At 37.9% G+C, this 17548-nt stretch overlaps 1 long non-coding RNA gene and 1 pseudogene across 1 annotated transcript; both read left to right on the top strand.

Annotated features, from left to right (window-relative positions):
• The window catches only part of LOC120229453, a 42543-nt pseudogene extending 39891 nt beyond the window's left edge, over positions 1–2652 (top strand).
• A 10648-nt stretch (positions 2653–13300) lies between these two features.
• On the top strand, positions 13301–16392 carry LOC120229435. Its single transcript, XR_005527730.1, has 2 exons — positions 13301–13395; positions 16185–16392. It is a non-coding gene; the product is annotated as an uncharacterized LOC120229435 (long non-coding RNA).
• Positions 16393–17548: the final 1156 nt, after the last annotated feature.

The raw sequence follows: 17548 nt of genomic DNA, 5'->3' as shown, positions 1-17548 counted from the left end.
GCCTGGTTAGCTCAGTCAGCTAAGTATCCGACTCTTGGTTTTGGCTCGTGTCATGATCTTGGCAGTTTGTAAGTTCGAGCCCCATTATCTGAGGCACTGATAGTGCAGAACCCAATTGGGGCTCTCTCTCTCTCTGCTCCCCACCTCTCTCAAAATAAATAAATAAACTTAAGAACATTTTTTAAAAAGCAGAATATTTTATTGTGAATTTCACAAAAGACAAGGTAAAAAGTTCATTCTGCTTATTGATATTTTTATTCTTTAGACAATTTCTCTTTCTAAATACCCAAAGGCTTAGATATCTCCTAAGTCATGAAGGTAGAAGGAAGGGAGGTCTAAGGAATCCATACCATTGCTAGTTCTTGAGCTATTTTCTCATTTCTTATATCAAAGATACAAAACATTATTTTAAAAATATTTGTTAGAAATACATGCATACCTCATTTTATTGCATTGCACTTTATTGCATTTTGTAGATAATGTGTTTTTTACAGGTTGAGGTTTGTGTCAACCTTGCATAGAGTAAGTCTACTGGCACCATTTTTCCAACAGTATTTGTTCACTTTGTGTCTCTGTACATTTCTACATGCCTCTTTAAATTACGTTTTCGTAATTGTCACAATATTTCAAACTTTTTATTACTATTACCATTTGTTGTGCTGATCTATGATCAGCACTCTTTGACATTACTATTGTAATTGTTTTGGGGTGCCATGAACCACACCCATGTAAGATGGCAAACTTAATAGGTAAATGTGTTTGTTCTGAATGCTGCACCAACCGGCCATTCACCTGTCTCTCTTTCTCTCCTGGAGACTCCATATTCCTGGAGAAAAAGCAGTATTGAATTTAGGCTAGTTGATAACCCTACTATAGTCTCCAAGTGTTCAAATGAAAGGGTCACACGTCTCTCACTTTAATCAAAAGCTAGAAATGATTAAGCTTAGTGAAGAAGGCATGTTGAAAGCCAAGATAGGCTGAAAGCTAGGCCTCTTGACAGACAGTTCACCAAGTCGTGAATGCAAAAGGGAAAAATTCTTGGAAGAAATTAAAAGTGCTAATCCAGTGAACATGAATGATAAGAAAGCAAACTAGTCATATTGGTGATATGGAAAAAGTTTTAGTAGCCTAGACAGAAGATCGAACCAGCCACAATGTTCCCTAAGCAGCAGCCTAATCTGGAGGAAGACGACCCTAGCTCTCTTCTTTCTAAGAAGGCTTTCTGAGAGAGGTGAGGGAGAAAAGTTTAAACTAACAGAGCTTGGTTCAAGAGGTTTAAAGAAAGAAGCCATCTTCATACCATAAAAGTTCAAGGTGAAGCAGCGAGTACTGATATAGAAGGCGCAGCAGGTTATCCAGAAAACTAGCTAAGATAATTAATGAAGATGGCTTACACTAAACAACAGATTTGCAATGTAGATGAAACAGCCTTGTATTGATAGAAGGTGCCATCTAGGACTCTCAGAGTTATAAAGGGAGAAGTCAGTGCTTGGCTCAAAGCTTCAAAGGACAGGGTGATTCTCCTCTTAGGGTCTAATACAGCTGGTGAATTTAAGTTGAAGCCAATGCTCATTTACCATTCTGAAAATCCTAAAATTATGAGCATAATTAAGAATTATGCCAACTTTATTCGGCTTGTGCTTTCTAAATGGAACAACAAAGCCTGGATGATAGCACATCTGCTTACAATATGGTTTACTGAGTATTTTAAGCCCACACTGGAGATGTCCTGCTCAGAAAAAAAAAATTCTTTCAAAATTACTGCTCATTGATAATGCACCTCATCACCCAAGAACTCTAGTGGAGATAGACGGTAAGATTAATGTTATTTTCATGTCTGCTAACACAACATCAATATCCATTCTGCAGCCCATGGATCAGGAAGTCATTTCAACTTTCAAGTCTTTTTGTTTAGGGAGTACATTTTGGAAGGCTATAGCTGCCCTAGGTAGTGGTTCCTCTGATACATCTGGGAAAAGTAAATTGAAAACCTTCCAGAGAGGACTCATCGTTCCAGAGGAAACTAAGAACTTCATGATTCACGGGAAGATGTCAAAATATCAACACGAACAGAAGTCTGGAAGAGGTTGATTCTAACCCTCAGAGACGATTTAGGGGATTCGAGACTTCAGTGGAGGACATAACTGAAGATGTGGTAGAAACAGCAAGGGAAGGAGAATTAGAAGTGGAGCCTGAAGACGGGACTGAATGGCTGCAATCTCATGATCAAACTTCCATAGACGAGAAATTGCTCCTTACAGATGAGTAAACAAAGTGGTTTCTTGAGGTGGAATCTACTCCTGGTGCAGACGCTGTGAAAATTGCTGAAGTGACAACAGAGGATTTAGAATATGACATCAACCTATTTGATAAAGCAGCAACAGGGTTTGAGAGGATTGACTCCAGTTGTGAAAGAAGTTTTACTGTGAGTAAAATGCTGTCAAACAGCATCCCATGTTACAGAGAAATTGTCCATGAAAGGAAGAATCAATTGACGCAGCAAATTTCACTGTTGTCTTATTTTAAGAAATTGCCACAGCCACCCTGCCTTCAGCAGCCACCTCCCTTGTCAGTCAGCAGCTGTCAACATGGAGGCAAGGTCCTCCACCAGCAAAAAGATTATGACTCGCTGAAAGTTCAGATGGCGGTTGATATTTTTTAGCAATAAAGTATTTTTTAATTAAGATACATACATTGCTTTTAAAGACATGGTACTATAGCACACCTAATAGACTACGGTATAGCATAAACATAACTTTTACATGCATTGGGAACCCAAACACTATTTTGACTTGTTTTATTGCAGTATTTGCTTTATTGTGGTGATCCAGAACCAAACCAGCAAAATCTCCAAGGTGTGCCTATACTCTGATTAATGTAAGGAGGTTCTGCAATATAGTAATGAAATAGAGTAAGAGAGATGTGACCTCTAGTCTTCATGGGTTGGTTATGAATCCAGTAGATATTAGTGACTATGGATTTAGTTCAGCTGCAGAGCCATTTACAATCAATAATCCCTAAATAGTATTTCCCCACTTGCTTCCTAACACAATTATCAATAAGTCTGACCACTACATGTGAAATTTCCAGAACTTTTTGTGTCTTTTCTTATATGTGATAGATATTTTGGTATCACTAAGTACTGGGAAAAGTATGAAAGAAAGTACCCAAAAACCACTCAAAAATAAAAGAAATTAAGAGGAAGCAGAGGCTATCCAGGAAGCAGAAGGAAACTTCAAATAACCATTCTTTAAAAAGAAAATATACAGAAAATAGACACAAAAAGGCATGAATAAGAGAGTTTAGTTTTTAAACATTAAAAATTTTCCCAGTATTTTTGTTTACAAATTCAATGAGAATGTTGGATGATAAAACTGAAAAAAATAATGTTCCAGAAAATAAAATAAAAGAGTGAACAAAGGGGCAGCATAGAAATTATATATCCATAATGTATATATTAATAAATATATTTAATTTAAATTTCATATTATTAACTAAACATAATTCTTTTTTGTTTCTCCTTTTGTGTGCTCACGTGTGCCCAAACTATAGAAGTTCAATATCCAAACCACAAGAGGTCCAGATAAAGAAAATAGGAAAAATGATCAAAAGGAACACAATAATATCAAGTAATTAGAAAAAAATGGAACTGAAGGATATGTGTGTCTAAAGTGAAAAAACTCTGCTCAAGTGCCTAGAACAGTAAATAAAATAAAACTAAGACATGTGACTATAGGATTTTGTAATTCCAGTAATAATAAGTTCCTTAAGGCTTTCTGAAACTCAGAATCTCATTTGAATTGAAGATAAATTTGCAAGCTATAAGAGAATGAAGTAATGTTTTATAAATTATGAATGAAATCATTTTTAAAATTTTTTTATATTTATTTACATTTGAGAGACACAGTAAGAGAGAGAGAGAAAATGTGTGAGCAGAGGAGGGACAGTGGGAGAGAAAGACAGAATGTGAAGCAGGCCCCAGGCTCTGAACTGTCAGCACAGAGCCCACCAAGGGGCTCGAACCCACAAGCAGTGAGATCATGACCTAAGCTGAAGTCAGATGCTTAGACTGAGCCACCTAGGCACCCTTGAATGGAATCATTTTAAACATAGAATTCTATATCCAGCAAATCTGTTTATCAGATGTACATGCACAGCAAATACTTTATGATGTGTTTCCCGTGTATCTTGAGGTAGGTGGGATAATAAATCCCTTAAAGATGTGCACATCTTAATACCTGGAACCTGTGAATGGTACTTTACATGGCAAAAGGAAATTAAGGTTATAGATAAAATATGTTTACTAATCAGCTAATCTTAAAATATGGAAATTATCCAGATGTGTCTAATATAATCACAATGGTCCTTAAAAAATGAAAAGGTGGGCAGAAGAGGGTATGCATCAATGCAGTGTGAGAAGGACTCAACCCACCACTGCTGGCGTTGAAGATGGAGGGGGTCACAAGCCAAGAAACGTACCAGCCTCTAGAAACTAGAACAGACAAAAGGGTTCACCCTTAAACCTTTAGGAAAGAATGCAGCCCTGTGCACACCTTGGACTTTAGCCCAATGTGATCTGAGTTGGTCAGACCTGTAATCTACATAACTGCAAGGTAATAATGTAATAAGACACTTTTAACAGAGCTATTATTTTGTGTGCCAAGATTTAAATAAAACTAAGCAAATCAGATAATGAAGCCATTATTAACTTCAAAAAAAAAAGCAAAAAGATGTGAAAGAAAGGACATGTAACAATAGTACATTACTTGAATAGAATCTACATGGCCATAATAATAATGAAAATGTTGTGAATAGATTTTTTTCTAACAAGTATGGCACATCTATTATAGGAGACTTAAGGGAGAAGAAAGGGGAGACAATGTAAATGCTAAAGACCTCATTCCCTAAGAGGAAGTCAGTTGATGATATCTAAAATTTATGAATCAAGACACAGCAATATACATGTATTATTTGGAGAAACAAGTTAAAAAGTTACTTCGTGGCAGGGGGATGCAATTAGTAGACAGTGATTTTTTGTTATAACTTTTTAACACATTTGAACCTGTTAAACTATGTGCTTGTATTTATTGATTTAAAAAAATGAGTTAAAAGGAGAAATTTGGGGCGTCTGGATGGCTGAGTCGGTTAAGCTTCTGGCTCTTGATTTCGGCTCAGGTCATGATCTCACAGTTGGTGGGTTCGGTGCTGACAGCATGGAGCCTGCTTGGGATTCTCTCTCTCCTCTCTGACTCCTTCTCCCCCCCACTCCCCACCTACCCCTTCTCTCTCAAAATAAATGAATAATATTTTTTTTTAAAAAAGAGAAAATTTATGGCAAGGAGTATGCTAAAATATTAACACATTATCTATGTGAGACAACATTATAAGGAAAATTATGGGGAGCATCTGCTATCAGTTGGCCACATCCTCATTCCCTGCTTTTGCTGTCCCCATTGCACTTAGCCACAAGTGACACTGTAAACATTCTGCTTACTTATGTGTTAGTTGGTTTCCCAGCTTATCAGAATGTAACACCCATGGGGCACCTGGATGGCTCAGTTGGTTAAGCATCTGACTTCGGCTCAGGTCATGATCTTACAGTTTGTGGGTTCGAGCCCCGCATCGGGCTGTATGCTGACGGCTTGGAGCCTGGAGCCTGCTTTGGATTCTGTGCCTCCCTCTCTCTCCTCCTCCTCCCCTGCTAGCTCTCTGTTTCTCTCTCCCTCTCAAAAACAAACAAACATTAAAAAAAAAAAAAAAAAAAAAAAAGAATGTAACACCCATGAGGAAGGCGATAGTATCTATTTTCATCACCTCTGTATCCCCAGAACCTAAAACAATGCTTGCTGGAAGAAATTCAGTACACAGAAATAAAGACATGAAATTTTTAGGACTTTGCAAAAATAAATGGACATTTATTACTTTAAATTCAGAAAAAGAAAGTAATTTCCATTTTAAAAAGAAAGAAAAAAATGCTGTCTGGGAAAAAGGCAAGTGAAGTGGATTGGCAAGCAGGGAGAAGTGGTTTTGTCTTCTGCTCTGAGAGATCAGAGGAGTCAGAGCCAAGGACAGGGAGCAGGAAGACTGCATGCCAGCCGGAGAGAGGCCGGGAGTTGAGCTATCGGAGGGTCAAGGAACCGAGATCAGAGTCTCACTTTCAATTCCCACTTATCTAATTCAGTATAGGGTGAATGGAGCTGATGACATGATAGGCAAAGAGGAGACGCATGCCTGACTTTTTTCCCGTTAGCTATGCAAACTTAAGTCGATTAGTGGATGCTGTGCAAAGGATTTTTTTTCCTAGTCTCTAGTTCAGTGATGCACAAGTTAATTGATTGACTAACTATCTCTGTTCATAGACTGACATCAGTGAAAACACTACTCACAGTTAACTTAAAACATCTAGTCACCTGTCATTCTTACCTTCCCTCCTTTAGCTTCAACTGTTTGCTATCTCTGCTTGACTGTCTGTTTTCCCAGATTTACTCCACAGATTTATACACAGCGAGTGTCCCGACTCACCTTAAAGCATTTTTTTTCAGTTGTTAGAATCCTTGTAAAGAACATCCATTGCTCCCCAAACACCAGAATTGTTTCAGTTTAAAGAACAACGTGATTCAGCTTCAGAGGCTGTCATTTATCCTGCTGTGCCCCAGTTCTCTCGCGCTGTGTAATCTCAAGAACTTTAGTGAAAAACTCAATCTGTGCTTCCCACCACCAGCCCTATTTAGCTACCTTGGTTGGAACTTCTACTTGTTTTTACGTGTCATCTAACTGAGTTTTCAATTTCATCCTACTACCATCCATGATATTTCTTTTCCCCATCATGAAAGAAAAATTGGTGGAAATAAGGGTGTTGTGTTTCTCTCACCCAACTATAATGGAAGCATTATCTCTAGTGCATCATTCGATAGCTTATTTGTCGTTATGTGAATATTGTTCATGCTTAGGCTAAAGTTCTTTGCCATAAATGCCAAACATAGTTCATATTAGCTTACTTTTGTATTTTTACCGGACTCTTTTCAAAACCTAGTTTCTTAAAGAAGCTTAGCCTCATGTAGTTCTAAAGCTTTAATGCATATTTTTAAATGCCTGAAACAATTGAAAGATTGATAACTCACTTACTAGGTTATCCCGTCAGCCTTCCGCCCCTAATCTCTTGATAACCTTGCCTCTCAAACATGTGGTTGCACTGAATCATTAATAAAATAATATTAGAAAACTTCACTGCAGTCATAAAAAAGGAGACTGACTCCAAGAAAACAATTGTAACGTCTAAGCACAAAGCCATAATCTTGTTAAAGCCATCATTGAAGGAAGCTATTACCAAATTAGTATTTCTGGCTTAATTAAAATATTAATTTATTCATTATAACATGGAAATTGTGTACATAATAAAGATGAGGTGACAGACTTTATTTATTTTAATTTAAGTTTATTTATTTATTTTGAGAGAAAGAGAGAGAGTGCACACAGATGCACACAAGTAGAGGAGGAGCAGAGAGTGGGAGAGAGAGCATCCTAAGCAGGCTGCACGTTGTCAGTGCAGAGCCGGACACAAAGGCTCCAGCTCATGAATCATGAGATCGTGGCCTGAACCAAAACTGAGTTGGATGCTTAACCTACTGAACCACCCAGTCGCCCCTTTGATATTTCTAATAGTTTATATACACTAACTAAAAAAAAAATAGCAGTTTGGGATGGCCAAACAGGTTCCTACTGGGATTTCCTTTGTTGATGCACAAAGACTGTGCTATTTATGTATATACAATTCAGAATCACCAATAAAAATAATGGTTCATCCAGATGCCATTAAATCTCTTTCGTGAGAACACACGATTATCTTGTGTGACATGAAAATTTTGGCAATGTACCCTAAGTTCTCTTCATGTCAATTTCCTTATAATCCTTGACAGACTTAATGAGACTGAAAGAAGAGCTCAGAGAACTTGTCAAAGTAGATGGGGAAAAAAGGTGAGAAAAGAAGGTGAAGGAACAAAAGTAGGTGACCATTACTGGTCCCAGGAAAGAGGCCAAAGATCCAGAAATTCTTGACATTAACCTTAGGGCTTGCTGGCTAACTGAAGGGCAGATTAAGGCTATATTAGCCAATCAAGTCAAGTCAAAACCGGGTAGTTCCAGAACAAGGCTGAGAGGTCCTGGGATAAGAAAAGCTTGTGAGGAATGGGGTGGGTATTAGAAAATGGGGCCAGAGAGAAGGAGATACCTCAGCAAAGTAATGAAACTGTAATTCTGGATCTAGAAAGGTGTTTGTGCATGATACGACTATGATATCCATGTTTGTAATCTCCATAACCAAGAAACATTTCAGATGAAAAGAAGCCCAGAGCTTTACAGATTTCTACAATTAGTTTCAATGTGTACAGAGAAGGATACCTGGAGTGATTTTTAAAGGGATAGCATATACTTTTTAAATACTATATATTCTAAAGGTGGATTTCCAAAATGTTCTTACCTCTATGAAGATGAAGCAGGGGAAAATTGTGTGGCTCCTAAACTCTTGGCTTTGATGATTTGGAAACATGTTTTCCTGTTGGGGCACAGAGAAAGAATACAGTAATTTTGAAATCAGTTTTCACATGGTATATCTGTGGACATTCTGTAAATTCTCATTATAGAACTTTGTTTTTACTGGCAACTGACATTTTGCATCCTGAGTTATTTCTTTAAAATGTTAGAAACAGGGGTGCCTGGGTGGCTTAGTCGGTTAAGCGTCCGACTTTCAACTTTCACTTAGGTCATGATCTCGCGGTTCATGGGTTTGAGCCCTGCATCGGGCTCTGTGCTGACTGCCAGCTCAGAGCCTGGAGCCTGTTTCAGTCTGTGACTCCCTCTCTCTCTGACCCTCCACTGCTCACGCTGTCTCTCTCTCTCTCTCCTAGAAATAAATAAAAAAAAAAATTAAAATGTTAGAAACATTAATATCTTTTACTTGTATTGCACCTGGCATCCACAAGCATCCTTCTCTTTGAAATGTTACCAGTGGCATAAGACATCAAACATTTCCACCTTCACCCTGGTGCAGGCACAATCCAATATCCAACATCTGACCCTGTCTGTCACAGAGATAGACACTATGACCAAGGAAATAGTGCCTTGAAGTTCCCAGGGTACCATAGCCACACCTTTCCTGCAACTCTGAGCATGCTTCTCTGTAATCCTGTCACAATATTAAACATTTCTTTAGATGACCTTTGTCAATAATCTGACAAGATACTCCTAACCTCAGGAATATGGTGAAGGGGGAAGAGGTCTTGAACTCTGGTTTGCAGCAGAAGCTCAAATTCCAAGAACATCCCACATAATCCCCACCACCTAGTTTGGAAAATTTATAAAATAAAATGTTTATAATATAAAAATTACCTTATTAGATGTATACATCCATCAAAACAGTGGAAATGTTTATGAGGAATTATTATATATTTTGATTGTGGTCCTTATTTAAAAAATGATAGGCGAACCTCCTTCAGATAGTTAAGAAAACAAAAACTTACAGAGTCAAGACCCTCTGGAATCAAAATTAAATGTGTATTTGGAATTATTGGCAGAGAATGATATGCAAAAATAAATGTGCATATAGCAAAGGAAACAGTCAACAAAACTAAAAGGCAACCTATGGAATGAGAAAAGATATTTGCAAATGACATATCAGATAAACTGCTAGTATCCAAAATCTATAAAAAACTTATCAAGTGCAACACACAGAAAATAAATAATCCAGTTACGAAATGGGCAGAAGACACGAAAAGACATTTTTCCAAAGAAGACATACAGATAGCTAATAGACACATAAAAGGTACTCAACGTCACACATCATCAGGGAAATTTAAAATAAAACCCCAATGAGATACCATTTCACACCTGTCAGAAAGGCTACAATTAAGAAATCAGGAAACAGCAGGTATTGCAAGGATACGGTAAAAGGGGAATCCTCTTACACTGTTGGTGGGAATGCAATCTGGTACAGCTACTTTGGAAAACAGTATGGAGGTTCCCCAAAAAGGTAAAAAATAAAACTACCCTCCAACCAAGCACTACCCACAGTACCCAAGTTATGGAAGGAGCCCAAATGCATACCAACTGATGATTGGATACAGGAGTTGTGGTATATGTATACAATGGAATATTACTCAGCCATCAAAAAAGAATGAAAGCTGGCCATTTGCAAAGATGTGGATGGAACGAGAATGTATCGAGCTAAGCAAAATAAATCAGTCTGAGAAAGACAAATGCCATATGTTTTTACTCATATGTGGAATTTAAGAAACAAAACAGAGGAACATGGGGGAAGGGAAGGAAAAATAAAATAAGATGAAAACAGAGAGAGAGAGAGAAACCGTAAGAGACTCTTAATTATAGAGAACAAACTGCAGGTTACTGGAAGGGAGGTGAAAGAGGGATGGGCTAAATTGGGTGATGGGCATTAAAGAGGGCACTTGTTGGGATGAGCACTGGGTGCTGTATGTACGTGATGAACCACTATATTCTATTCCTGAAAGCAATGCTACAATATATATTAACTAACTTGAATTTAAATAAAAACTTGGAAGAAAAAAATGTGCATAAACAACTCATCGAAGACAGAAGAAATATCTAAAGTACTACATTCCTCTGTGAAAAAGCTGAGGTGGTGGTTAAGTGTGATTTTTTTCTGAAATGTGATTTTTTTCCTGGGTTGCAGTATCATGAGCAAGCCCCAAAGTTGATATGTCCCATATTCTAGGTTGAATTGTTGTAAGCAGTTGATTGGGGTCTACCTCCCTACTGAGAGGTGTCAAACCAACCCAGTCACCTCCACTCTTTCTGTGCAGTTCAGTAGTTTTTAGTGGAATGTCTCATTTCATGAGATTTATGAGAATTGAGTTGTTCTACTGGGTAGGACATTAGGGACATTTCTTGACATTCAGGGACAAGGACCAGGGATGCTACAGCATGTATGATAGTACATAGGATGGCTCTACACCTAACAAAGAATCATTCCTGCATCCAGGCCAGCTTTCTAATGTTCCACTTTAAATGGATGTCCATTTAAATGTCCATTGCAGTTTAGTTGAAATAATAAAAAAATACAAGTCATGTGAAAATTGCTTAACTTCAGGGGCACCTGAGTGGCTCAGTCGGTTAAGTGTCCGACTTCAGTTCAGGTCATGATCTCACAGTTCGTAAGTTCAAGCCCTGCATTGGGCTCTGTGCTGACAGCTAGCTCAGAGCCTAGAGCCTATTTCAGATTCTGTATCTCCCTCAGTCTGACCCTCCCTTGCTCATGCTGTCACTCTCTGACTCTCAAAAATAAAATTTAAAAATTAATAAAAAAAGAAAATTCCCTAACTTCAGAGAAGGTTATTATAGATAGGGAATCTTCAATGGAATAAAGACATTGTTTCCCAATTATAAAAATTTTACTTACACAGAGAGTTCTGTTCACTAAGATCATTTCTACCTACACTCAGCTTATTTATTTTTTTAAAAAAATTTAATGTTTATTTTTGAGACACACAGAGAGAGAAACAGAGTGTGAGTGGGGAAGGGACAGAGAGAGAGAGGGAGACACAGAATCTAAAGCTGGCTCAAGGCTCTGAGCTATCAGCACAGAGCCAGTCATGGGGCTCAAACCCACACATTGTGAGATCATGACCCTAGACAAAGTCAGACACTCAGCTAAATGAGTCACCCAGGCACCCCCTGACTACACTCAATTTAAAAGGTTTTTATTGTATAGATTAAGTTGGTTGAGATTCATGATATGCAATGATCTCATTAATCTTATTTTAGCATAATTATTAAAAAAACTTTGTGATGAAAAATATATATATTCAAATTATTTATTTGTTTGGGGGTGCACATGCTTTTCAACTCTGCTCTGAAATTTTCAGTCTTGCAAAGAAACAGTAAGGCTGAGCTTAAAGGGTGGCAGGAAAGTAGCCCACTCTCCCACTGTTTGACAAGGAAGGGATATCTCACAAGACAAGAAGACAAGGTTGCATGGCTTACAGCTTTTTTGCTAGCACCACACTCAAGAAAGCCACCTTGTCAGGCTAGGAAATCCAAGCAACAAGACAGAGCATGGAGGACCCACTTTGGTGAATGCTGAGGGAATCTGGGGGAGAGAGTTCTGAGCTGTCTGCAAAGAACCTCCACAGGAACCCTGGGAGAAAAATCAAAGCTGATGGTGAATTAGTTCTGCCACAAAAGACCAATCCTAATTGACAATGACAAAAAACAAATTAAATGATATCTGCCAAACCTAAGAGGAGAATGAAAGAAAAAGAGAAAGAAGCTGAGGGCTGATGGTTGGGACTATTGCTTCCGTAGCAGGTCCTAGAGACCCTACTCACCAGCACACTGCAAGCATGGGCATCCAGGAAGGTCACCCAGGACAGCCATTTCCATGCTGATCTCCCTTCTCTCCCCAAATATAACATAATGTAATCCTTTATGAAACAGACTGTACAGCAAGTGAGTGATGCAAAAGGAAATGTGATCTTTATTAAACTAGAAGGAAAACAATCATTAGTACCACAGTGTCCTATTACAAGCATCACTTAAACCATTTTTCAATCTTGGTATAAGTTGCCAGAATCTTCCTTTCAAAATGAAGACATGATTCCTTCAGCTCTTGGTGTTTTCCCTTGGAGATGAGGAGAGAAGGCAAAGAGGAGAATTTGACAACTTTTACATCACACACTGACACTCATCATAAAACTAATACATTTCTGCTAATTTTATTTGAATTTTGTTGAAGTCATCAATTATTTTAGATTTAAATAAAATCAGAAGCTGAGTAGAACTATCATATGGCAGTTAGATGTGAGCTAACCACAAAGGAATGGCTTATGTTATATCATGTACACTATGCTTTAGAATCTAAGTATCTTGATTTTTCAAATAAACCAAGGCAAATTTCTGCCCGTATGTTCAATTTTATAAATTATTTTGCAGAGGTATTTAATGCTTATTTAACCTATTAAATAGATTCCATCACATACGTACAAGGCAAAGGCCTAAAAATTCCTGTGCTGAACTTCAGTTACTATTTGAGAGTCATAGACTCATCATTTGAGTGCTTCTGAGCACTGCATATGCATGGTGTGGTAGTTTTAAAACATGTCCACAAATTCTTTGATACTCTTCTTTTTAAGAAGTTGAGGCTAATTTCCCCCCTGGACTTCTCATTTTTAGTGAGTGGAAGATAGTTGAAGGAATTGTTTGTGACTTTAGAGAGTAGATCATAAAAAGCACTATGACCTCATGTTCCTCTTAGATGCTGGGTCTAGAGCAAGTTGGCTGCCATGTTATGAGGAGAAGCCCATGTGGCAAGGAATTTGGCTTCCTACCGAAAGCCAGTTAGGAACTGAGGACTTCTGCAATAGACAAGTGAGTGAGGCATTTTGGAAATGCATCTTCCATCTACAACCAAGCTTCATGTAACTATATCTCTTCATGTAACTGTAACTAAGTCTGACAACAACAAAATGAGATATTCTAAGCCAGAACCACGCAGCTAAACCACTCCCAGATTTCTGGCCCCCCCAAATCTGCCTAACTTTAAATATTCGTGGAACAGAAAACTAAGAAGTCAATACTTGAAGTGATTATTTTGTTTTAGCTCTTACTCATAATCCATTCACTTATTCAGTCTTCAATATGCATATTGCCATGTCTGCCTTGACCCTTCCAGTTTGTTCCCAGATCACGAAGGGCACAACTGACAAACAGCTATGTTCGAGATGGAGGCAGATGAGAGGCAGAAGTGGGGGTAAATCTCAAGTGAGAGAGTTCAAGGGAGATGCAAACAGGAACATGGGTGTGTACCGTGTGTTATTTCTTGATCAAACCATGTGAAATTGCTGCTTTTGTAGATCAAAGCTGGTTGAAAATTGGCAACTTCATCTGATATAATATATACTGGCCAAGATCCAGTATCAGGGCAGTAAAATAATCTACAATTACATGAATGATTGCTAAGCACATGTAAGTAGGCTAATTTAAAATGTTAGAAACTTAAGATGAAATATGGACAATTTAAATTCACAACTGAGGTCATAAACAGCAGAACCCAAGCTATAGAAAGACAGTTCAGTGACTGAGAGAAAAATTTCCTTGTTCTTCTAGAATATAGAAATTAAAAAAAAAAAGATTAGAATTAAAATAGATATGTGGAATAGAAAGTGGAGATCTATCATACACATCACTGTAGATTTTTTTCAAAGGGGAAGTAGATTCAAGTCCAGCCCCCAGATTTCTTATTAGACATAGTCTTCCCAGGAGCTGGTATGGAAATAAGGCCACTACTTCTTGGGAAAAGATCCATCCAGCCATTACCATGTATGTTTTCTTCCATTGTCAACTTACAGAATGTTTTTCCAAAATCACAACTGATCACATTAGGTGGGCTCTGGGGCCGCTTGTGGCTGCCCAGTAAAGGAAGGTCTGGGGAGAGTAGTCTTGGACAGTACACTCTAGACGTTGAGGTCAATATATTTTTCTTTTCCCTCTGATGTGTGTGTCCCGGATTTTTTTTCCTTGCTTTTGGGATGGTGAGATGCAAGAACTTGGAGAAGACAGAGGAGGCCACTGACTTGCTTGGGGTCCTACCCTGTCATAGGGAAAAAATTTTAATTCCTTGAAGGACTAGAACTACATAGGAATTAGGAGCCTAAATTTAAGACAATAGTAGAGTGTTTCTTTGCCAATATTGTTCCCCATGAACACTCCATCTCTCCTTCATGAAGTTTATAAGGGTGTAGTCATTGTTTATTTAGGATCCTGGTTCCATTAAGGACTATTTCTCTCTTAGTTAATACCTATCATTATCTTTTTACATACTATTTAAATATAGAATGAATAAAGTAGACCATACTGCCATATGAACAGGGCTTGATATTAGATTGGTAAATGTTCATTCAAGAGACCAAAGCTCTCTGGAAATAGGACAGACTTTTCAGAGACTTTTCATTAAACTGATAGATCAAATTCTGTAAGTATGGAGTTTGGGGCTTTTGAATTTGTGATTACTTCATTTTGTTTTCCCTCCAACTTTGTTTAAGAAGAAATCACATTCATTAGGTAGCAAGGGTTTTCTTCTTCTTTATCTGCTCATTTGGAAATTCATACATTCTACAACTTCTTCCCTCTGGATCTCTGATATGCACAGCCACCAGCAGGGATTATTTAATATCCACCAATGACCCTAAATTGGGAAATAAGACAGAATATTTTCTCAGGTGTCCCTCATCCAAGCCTCACAGATCACAAGTGATGGCTCTTTTGCTCTTATAAATTCCATAGATCAGGGCTTATCAAATATTTAAACCAGCCAATCAGAGAACTTAAGAAGGTATACATCAGAGAAATGATGAATAACTTACATTGTCTGGAAAGAAAGTATGACTATGATGTCCTGTTTAGCTCCCCAAGAGGCTTAGAAATTGGTGAATTAATACGGGAAGGAATCTGAATCAAAACAAAGAGGAAAAATCCTAAGGGAGCCCAGTCTAGTGCCATCAACTTCTGCTTGACACTGAGTCCCTTCCCCTAAAAATGTGGAACAGAAAGCTTATTATCATATCCATTTTATAAGTGAAAGGAGTGAATCTTAGAGTAACTTGTGTAATGTCAAACATGTAGTATCAGAGTTGGTATTGTTAACAAGGCCAGTATACTTTTTTCTATAGCCTGAACACTTCCCCATTAAAATGCAATGTGATATGTGTTGGGATTCAGGTAAGCTTAGGAGATTATGGTTTTGAGTAGATTGAGGAGGTTAAGTTATGAAATAGCTACCAAGGTCAGTGGCCTATAAATTAATTAAACACTCAAAACACATTTGTGCTTCCTAGAGTAGTGATTGCCTCAGACACACTAGCTAGAACTGGTATTTGTAATTAAAATAGCCTTCATGGTACGTAATTTAGCAAAGAAAATCATGCAATTAAGAGATTCTTAATTCCCAGTTTTAGCGAGTTACACAGAGATGCAGACTTCTGATGCAGCGTTTCCATCCACGAGTTACAGGAAATGAAGGAGGAGGAAATGTAGTACCGGAGGACACAGCATAAACTCTCATGCATGGGGAAAAAAGTGCCTTTTGGATAAATAAAGTATCTGGCCTGTATATACACTTTAAGTTTTGTTCAATTTTTTTTTTAATCAAATGCTCCCAGATCCAGCAGGAAATTGTAGAAGGGACGATGCAAGCCCAGTTGCTGCCTCTGGAGAGCAACGACTGATGTCGCCTGCAGCTGAGAAACCTCCTAGCTGATAGGTCAAGATCACAAATGGATAAATTCTGTCCTGATCCCACTCCCACAGGATTTCAATTCATTGAGCTCTTAGTTCGTTACTGACCCAAATAAAATGTGCAAGACTCTCTTCTTATTTTTTTCCTTTGCTTTCTATTCCCCTGTCCTTCTTTGGTTTCTGTGAATCATGTATTCACAGTGAAGCTGGATGATATGAAATTCACAAACCCCGACATGTAATTCTTTCGTTCCACAACAACCTAATACATAAAGGTTTACTTCATCTTCCTATTGGGGTCACCCATCTGGCTATCCCGGAGAGAGAAAAGCAGTTTGAACAAAAAGACTCTTTTTGGTCTGAGCAAATGCGCACCATCAAGAGAAAGCAGGCGGGATTAGATGTAACTGACAATGCAGCCTCCCCATGTCATCTGTCCCCCACTTCTCAGTAAGCCAATTCATCCATCCAGGTGTGGACCGCTGACGTGAATCCTCACGCTGATCTATAGCTCTTTTCTAGTACATAACAAGAAGGTGTTTATAAATTCATTTCCTTCCTTGAGACATAAACACTGTCAGCTATTGTCTGCTGTCCTTGATTGTGGACTCTCCCTCCCCTTTAATTTGCTACCCATTGTGCTTGTTTTGCTCCTTAGTTTAGTTTTCTCTTTATCAGATTCTGTTATGTTTCCACAACTCCCACTTCATCTGCCATTTCCTTTTAAACAAACACCTAAGTGAAAATAACCATCTTTGTTTCTGTGGAATATAATGGATACATTCACAGGACTAAATAATAGATGAGCACAAGATCTCTGGCTTAGAAGTCTCTTTAAGAATGATCCATATCATAAGAACAGTCTATAAGAAACCTTTTTATAAATATTGGTTCAAAGAAATAAATGAAGCAGATAAAACTCACTTTTTATTTTCCTTTCTGTCAATCCGTCCTTTCTGTCTTCCAACTTTAACCCCTTCCAAGTACGATTCAGGCAAAACCCACACAGCTGTTCCTTTTTTATTTGGCATCCCTTGATATCTGACTTAATGGAAAAAGGACATTAATATTTATCAAGCATCTACCAATGTCAGACACCATACTAAGTAATTTTTACATGCTATATGTAAATCTTCACAAAGTTTCCTTTCCAAAGGTGACCAAACAGTGACTAAGAATGGTTAAGGCAAGGTTTCTTCACTCAAAATGTAGAAAAAGCATGAGCTTATTGCTTCAAAGAGAATAATAGGATAAATTACAGCATTTATATAGTTTTTTTTTATAACCA

This window comes from Hyaena hyaena, unplaced genomic scaffold (genome assembly GCF_003009895.1).
Source record: "Hyaena hyaena isolate Hyena2069 unplaced genomic scaffold, ASM300989v1 scaffold_32, whole genome shotgun sequence".
Taxonomy (NCBI): Eukaryota; Metazoa; Chordata; class Mammalia; order Carnivora; family Hyaenidae; genus Hyaena; species Hyaena hyaena.
This window is presented reverse-complemented; position numbering and strand designations above follow the sequence as displayed.